Source organism: Geospiza fortis, unplaced genomic scaffold, assembly GCF_000277835.1.
Source record: "Geospiza fortis unplaced genomic scaffold, GeoFor_1.0 scaffold162, whole genome shotgun sequence".
NCBI lineage: Eukaryota > Metazoa > Chordata > Aves > Passeriformes > Thraupidae > Geospiza > Geospiza fortis.
Window position 1 is genome coordinate 8674965 of NW_005054316.1, and position 8583 is coordinate 8683547.

Below are 8583 nucleotides of genomic sequence, written 5' to 3' on the forward strand. Positions count from 1 at the left end.
TATCTGTTACTTATTTTTCCCTCTTACAATGAAAAACATATGACACCATTTATTTTATCTTGTTTTCAGCTAAATCATTTATTTCAAATCAGACTTTCAGTGCCTATTGATAGTTCATTGCTTGTTTTTAATTAATATTATATGTCATTCAGCTTATGAAATTCAAAGTAAATGTTAAATCTCTGGCAGAAAAAAATCCAGTTGGCACTTTATGTGCCTCAATAAAATGGCAGGCACCAGTTGGCACTGTTCAGCAAAAGGAGTGCTTTGCTGGGAAAATGGAGCATGATGATCACTTCTCCTGACACTGAAAACCTCTTAAGAGTCACAGGGCTTGTGACACTGACCTCAGGGAGCTAAAATAAAAGTAGGTCCAACGTGCTTGTGGGGACAGCAGCATTGCTGCACCACTGCTTCATTCCAGGGATAAACCAGGGTGCAGGACTCAGGCTCTCACTGCTCAGGACCTGCAGATGAGTTATGAGATGTACTTTGGCCTCTCCTGAAACAGATGTCAGTCTTTGTGATAGGAAATTATTTTTATGGATAATCAAGCAGTATTATCTATCATTGTTATATATAACAATGTATAGCTGCACATCATAAACTCAACTCAGTGATTATTATTATTGTTATGACCTGTCATTTTCTCAGTTTGTACAGTTAAAGGGGAAGTGCATCTAATCATGAAGGTGTAAGAAGGAACAAAGATTTCTTGTATGGCCAAGCCAGGCTACCTTTGTGTCTTTGTCACTCGATCACAGTTCTCTGTTTTCTGGAATATATGCACGTATCTGTAGAAAATGATAAAGGTACACCCTGCCAAACACACTCACCAGGATTTGTAGGTTGTTGAGACCTGCGCTGGGAATAGAACATTAGAAATTTTGTGGGCATTCTGCCCTGGCAGGGTCCATGAAAGCTGCCCCGTCCCCTTCACTGCCACCAGCTTGGCAATGAAACATCTCCTTGAAACTTGTGATCAGCCCAAGAACAAGTTTACATCAAGCTCCCTAATCTTTTGTAGTGTCACCAGTCACCACAAACAATAGAGTTTGATTGAGATTTCTTCTCTTCTGAAGGAATCAAATTGCAGTTTTGTCTCCCATGAAATAAGACTCACTGGTTTGTGATTAAGATGTATTATATATCATCATTTGTTTCCTTGTTTGTATGCCTATATGTGTATGATGTGCTCAGCCAACATTGTGATAAATAGATTTCTTTCAAGAAAAATCTCATGCTTTGAGGTCACATCTCCTTGCATTATTTTCTGGCAACTGCAATTAACAATACCTCTTGTGTAAAGTTTAATATTAAGATTCACTTCCATACTGTTAGTGACTGGCAGGTAACACTTGTTTAGAAAAAAATCTTTTTTCCATGCAAATAATTTTTCTAGCTTTTCTGTGCAAGTACTGCTCATGACAGAGAAGATACTAAAGGATGTAGTGTTGCAAAATGGAGGTCTATTGGTGGGAAATAGGACTTCAATAGGCTGAGGGTGTTTGTTTTGTTACAACTCACCATGACACAGACCAAAATGTTTTCACATATCTTAAAATTAATGTAAGATGGCACAGTAATACCTCATCAGGGCTCTGGTTTGGGTGTAGATACCAACCATGGTCAAACAATTCATCATTTCACAAATAACCAAAAGAATGACCGTGTGATACCTTTTCTTCTAGATTAAAATAGGCAGGGGAGTTGAATAAGATGATCTTTAAAGGTCTCTTCAAATACAAATCATCCTATAATTCTGTGATTTTATGAATGGAAGGTTATTTTTGTATGATGGTAATAAACATGTTTATATTAAAACACAAATACTCCACCCACCCAAATAATGCACAGAATAATACACAAAAAAACTATATCAAATATTAATTCCAGAAGGGATAGATATACCTAACTTTATCTCAATTCTAATGAAAGTGAGGGAGAAGAAATATATTTCCTTTTCCCAGTTGAAACTGACACAGATTTCCCATATCAGACTAAATATCAGAGTTCAGCTATCAATAGCACTACTCCTGTTTCTTCTTTGACTTTTTAATATACCTTCCACTTACAGTGTAAACATCAGCAAAATGCTGAATGTACAAAAGCAATTAGTTATGAATTACATAATCATGTTTTTTAGCATGATTATTCCAAATTATAGTACAGATATTGAAAAGGTAAAAAGAATCATGGTTCCTTCCCCAGCTATGTATTAAAAAGCTGAATTTCATTTTATGTATTTGTAATACCAGAAAGACATAAATCATGATCATTATTTCAGATATATGTATTTGGCTTGTATCCTTTCAAATTGGACTCTTTTCACTGTATTATGTTGCTTTTTGAAAAAAAAAGAAAACAACCAAAAAAACCAAACCCAACCCCCAAAATAACAGAACACAAATCCACTAACAAACAGTATAGGACAAATTTTTCCATCTGCTCCTTGATAATTGTAATTTTTAAATTAAGACTAATAAAAACTTACTTAAAGCTGCTGAAGAGATGGAATTCATCAAAAATCCTGAAGCTGTGGAAAATATGCCAAAGATCTAACCCATTACTGCTGGGGCTTTATTACTGCTGGTCATGATGGACATAAAGAATAAATTTGAAATTTGCGTGTGGTAAGCTTAGCTCAATGGAACACAACCACAACTAGTTTCACACAGGCGTACTTTCTGTAAAACCATTGGTGTTAAACAAGCATAAAACTGCAGTTTTAAACCAAAGTTTTAATTGCAATGATATATTGAGACAAGGAGGGAGTAAAGGTAGAGTGAGTGCTAGAAAGCCTCCTGCGGCAAAGCAACTGTTGGAAAGAAAACTAATCAGACACAGTTGGAAACAGTTGGCTTTGATAGACTGTAAACAGTAAAAGTCATGATTTCTCTCCAAGTCATCTGACACCTTCATTACTGCAATTACTTATTTAATGCCCCTCACATCAAGAAGCAAACACAGCTTTATTAGCTCATGCAAGCTTATTTTTTAATCTGTATTCTCCACCAGTACTTACCAATTAACACGGTGCATCAACAACCTGCATTTGTAGTAGCTGCTCAGCTAAAAATGTATTCAGATAGTAGAGCAGTATTCAGAAGTTTCATACTCCTTCTAGGAACATGACTAAGTGAAGTCAATATTATAAAATACATTTTGAATTACAGCTTTTTGATACCTGAAAGGGAAAATGAATCTGTAGAGTTACCATAGCTGCCCAGTATAGCAAATATCAAACATTGCATTTCTCTCTGTATATTCTTGGTCCTACTTTACAAATGTTCAATCAAGAAAACATCTTGGGTTTTGCCCACAGGAATTATTCAAAATATTTAACTTAAATCCCAGCTTCTCATGCTACATTGGTTAACTCATCTACAGAATCTTGGTATCAGGGCTGTTGCAATCAAAACAGAGGAAGTAAACAAAACCAGGTCTGTGAGGAAAAGCAATACCCTTCAATAGACCAAATGTTACATTTTCCATGGAAAAGCATTCAGACTCAAGCTTTTCTTAAAGTGAGAACCAGAAATAACTAAGAAACTTCTGGGATCTTGTAATCTCATTTTGTAAAAATATGAAATTCCTGGATTTTGGCCACAGAGATTTGACAATTTTCAAAGACATCGCTTCCACAGAGTTTTTATAACAGCTGTAGTGAGGCTTTTTTTGGCCAAATCCCTGTAATACGTGTTTATCTCCCTTGCAGTACTGAGCCAGATGTCAAGTGGAAGGCTTGGAGTGGTTTTTTTTCAGTTAGATTGATTGAAAGTTTTTCTGTTTTTCCAGTATGTTGGTGCAGGTAAGAATACACTTGTAATACTTACAAAATACAATGTAATGTACAATGTAATGTACAACTTACAAATACAATGTGCAATGTAATACTTACAAAATACAAAATGAAATCTGAATAAGTGACTGCATTTAGAAAGAAGGGTTGATGCATTCAATTATCACAAGAAATATTACTAGCATATTTTAGTATCATCAAGTATTTTAACCCTTTAAACAAAGAGTTTCATCGAAAATGCTATAATGTGCCTTCAAAATATATGTCATGAACTGAAAGGGAAAATCAGTGTATCTTTTTTTTGTTAATTTCCTTGTTATTAGGCTGGCTGAAGGACTGAAATGTGTTCCTTAATATCTCTTTGCAACATGTAGAAATCATTGACCTGCACTTTGAGATTAGTGGGAAGATCTCAGATGGAGCTAGGGGCTTAAACAGACGTAATGGAAGTCAACCTTCTGGTGTCTTTCTGAACACAATCTTGCCTACAAGAAATGTAGATCATGTTGCAAAATGCAAAAACTGAATCTACTGTATGATGCTCTGTTATTTTATTTTTGATATTCCATATTTCAGATTCCTTTTAAGGTTTTTCCTTCTTGAACTGCAATGTTAGTACATGATTTTGTCCAATAAAAGCTGCTTCTGCAAAGAATCATCATGGAGTAGGTTATGTTATACATGCAAACTCAGTTGTAGTAATTTCTTCTGTACCTTGAAAGTGTAAAATTCTTGTATTTTATGATCTTAGAGGTGGCAAGCAGCCCTTCTGTTCCAAGTCAGTCTCCATTAAAGTCCTGTAATGCACATTAATGCAGTGTTCCTAAGGGAATGCCATGGTGATATTTATCCTTGCTCACCTACTAAGAAAATCCTGCCAAGCAGGAGAGGAAGCATCTGTATGCGTGGTTGAGTGACATTTTTATGCTTGCAGATATTCAAGGGCTCTGAAAAGATTCAGATTCTGTAGGAAATGAATTTGAAAAAAAACACCTGAGGAAAGGCCATTTGACTTTTTTTTTCCCTTTAGTTTGGGGGCTTACCTTGACATTTAAAGTAATAACATCATCTGCAAAATCATGTCTTGTCCAGGAGTGCCATTATAACAAGTTGAACTCTTCCAGATTGGATGAAATAACAACTTAATTGTGATCTTAATAGATTTCCCAGTTGCTTGCTGCAATCAGACCTACCTTTTTAACAGTCCTCATTGCTCATTAATTACATTTCCTCTCTTAATTTCTCCATTTCTTTCCGATTCCTTGAGGAGTATGGAAACCAGTACAACTAATCACCTCTGAATTATGTATGTGAATCATCCCAGAAACACGTGGTTGGGATCTTTCTCTAGGTCAAGAGGCTATTTTAGATACAGAATAATTTCTCATCTTGTGGTAGGGACTTATTGTGAACTTCAGTTCATCCAGAGGCTGTGTTAGCAACTGGCTCTTAGGCAGGAATTTTCATTCTAAACTAATTAAGACGTCCTAAATCTCTAACTACTATAAATGAGAAATAATTTGAGATGACTGGCTCACCTGATCATTCTTTTCTTTCCTATTAAATGCATTTAAACTCTCTGAGCGCTCTACCAAATGGACTTCAATTAACCTTACACCCTGACTGCTATGATTAAATGGATGTGGATACTTTTCTTATACCATGTTGCATTTTGAAGTAAGTTTCTAGTTTAAAGATGCTACCTGGCACAATGCATTATTTATGTGATTGTAACGGAGTTGTGAAATGCAAATAGAAAAGCAATTAGAAGCAGAACAATGCCTAAAACAAGTATCTGTTTTCTCTAATAAACAAATTCAATACAATAGTTTAGCAAATTATTTCTGAGTAGCATTATACAGAAGGATCTCAAAATATAAAAATGTCGCATTTCTATCCTAATCCACAGTATTTTGCATCATCTTGAATGGGATTCAGTTCAGTTTTTCTCTTTATATGGGTCTTTCTTTGGCTTACCCATAAAAACAGTGATATAGTCCATTTTCATATCTATCCCCAGCTGCTAAGAGTCAGAGGGGTTTTGGGTGCACAAGAACAAGATCATATCTGATCTGGATATATCTTTTGTTTTGATAGATCTATAGATCCAGTCAAGTAACTATGGCTTTGCAAGCACTTGCAAAGTCCACAGCGAATCCAGGCCTCAAGTGCTGTATTCTTTCCTGTGGAACACAAAACCAAATTTAAAAAGTAAATTTTTTCAATGGGAAATTTTCTGAAGAGCCATGAAATCTGGATTCCAATGACTCACTTTGATGATATAATGAACCTGGAGGTAATGGGAAACAAAGCTTTGATTGACCATGTTTATTCTTTATGCTACATGGGTTCCTTCAAATTGTCATTTTCCCTGGAAAGTCCAACCCTGCCAAGAATTAGAAAGACAGCTATGGATGCAAAGATGTGTTGGAATATACATGCATTTATTTTTATGTACATTGAGTGAATTAATAAACATGCAGCAAAGTATATTTTCCCAATCGTATCTTACTTGTCATGCAACATTAAAAATGGTAACATATGCTACATTTTTCTACCTAAAAATGTATATTTCTTTAGTTCTGGGTGATATTTTTATATGTATGAGATTTCACTGTGTCTGGGAGTCTTTTGTGACCCAAAATATTAATTATTCTCTACATATCTGCATTTACTGATATATTTTAACAAGTAAAATCAGTACATCTGCAATATTGCCAACCATCTAAGTTTCTCTCAATCTGTTTCTTCAACACCCAGTGTGAAACTCAGTTAGTTTGACAAATAACAGATAGCCACAGTGAAAAGCTTTACTATTTGCTGATATGTGATTTTCTTATATGTTGATTTGGAATAGAGCACTTAGATCCCTTGGATTTTGAGATCTAGTGCTTGCCATCACAGAAGAACCATATCAAATTACCAGTTTCATAAATGCACTAAATTTATGAAGTAGTAACTTAAGATTCAAATTTGAACATGCTTCCATAATTTCAGTTCTGTGATATTGAGAAACTTCATCTCATTTTTATTCTCTGCTAATTTACACAAACTTGTATTCCACAAGCATTATCCTTTTTGTTTATGCTTTCTTTATCTTTTGTATTTATTCTTGATGGAGCAAAAAGGAAATTATGAAACTTATGGAGAGAAATTATACCAACTGTAAGGTGCTGTTTTATTTTGAAGTTATATTTAAAATAAAAATAAAAATCCAGTTCACCAAGCTACTATTTTTTAGTACCTATACTCTATATACTTAATGTAAGACTCAATGCACAAATACAAAGGTGGTGGTTTTAATTACATACTACAGTTATAGTAACAGGTCTTTATGTCTACATGATTAAAGAAATATTTTTAAGATCTTCATGACTAAAAGAAATTTAACCAGGAATATGAAGTATCAGGACCCCATGAAATCACAATCTTCACAGTAATTAAATGTAACTCTACACAATTACTTTTGGCATAACTAATAACAGCGAGCTCCATCCACGATGTGGCTACAGCAGTTGTGCATCTGGAGAAAGGGTCACATTCCTGTAAGCCACAATAATTCAGAGAACTCTTAGACATGCTGGCTCCTTCATCAAAATAGAAGGATAATGGGTCTGAAGAGTACTTTGCTTTCAAACATTCTCCAAATATTTTATCCAGAGATGAGCATTTCATTAATTAAATAAATTGTCTCCTAACTAAATCAAGTTATTTGAGACACTCTTCAAAATCCAGTTTCTTGGAATTCTTGTTTGCTGGGAAGGAATACTAGCAAAAGGAAAACAAGATTGAAAACATTCATTTGCCTTGGTTACAGCACAACCAGCTTTAAGAAGTCTGAATAAATGTTGGTGTGTGTGTTTGTATGGTTCAGCTTAAAACTTTCTACCACTACCAAGTACAAATAGAATGTAAGTTCTTTTTCAATTTACTCTTATTTGGTTTTATTCCGTTTCCTTGTGCAAAACATTAGCAATATATACCAGTTTAAGCTTGTATCTAAGCTGCAGAATGCAAAAGGAAAGTGACAGCTAGACCAGACGTCATTGGTAACTTGTTATTTGTACACTTTACTTAAAATTATTGTCTGAATGGAAGTCTTTAATCAACACATATCTGAAAAGCTGTCATAGAAGAAACAGCAAAAACTAAAAATATGAATTAATCTTTTCTCTTAGTTATTTTGGATATGGGTAATTCTTCCAGTAGATTTATAAAGTGTGACTAGTGCATGTAAGCATTAAAAACTTGAAGTTTTTTCCAAGATTTGAGCTGAAAATCTCAGGAAATTAGACCTAACCAAGTCTATGTTTCTGAAGATGACAATGTAGAACCTAGAAAAATGTAAACGTTTAACAATTCTTCAAATAAATATCAGAATTTACTTTAAAATTAGTAAGGACTCAGATTGCTCTTATTTTATTCAGTAGCAGATTCTCCCACAATGGATAATACTCCATGAAGTTGTCTCTTTCTTGTAGTAGCACTCTATGATGTATCTTGTGATGTAAATAAGTTACAATGAGTTGTTCTTTCAAATTCTTTTGTTTATGTCCAGTCATAAAAAGCCTAAAATAATAGCAGTACTTAGGGAAATGCACACTAGAAAAAAAAAAATTCTTGACCAGTCAGAGCTGGCCAAAAATAATGCTTTTTACTCAGTATCTATGGTGTGTGCTGAATTTGGAAGCTGAATCTGGTTCCTGAGCCTGTCAAACTCTTCTATTGATACACGGCTCTTGAAAAATGTAATAATAAAATGTATAATAGCTTAAAATCTG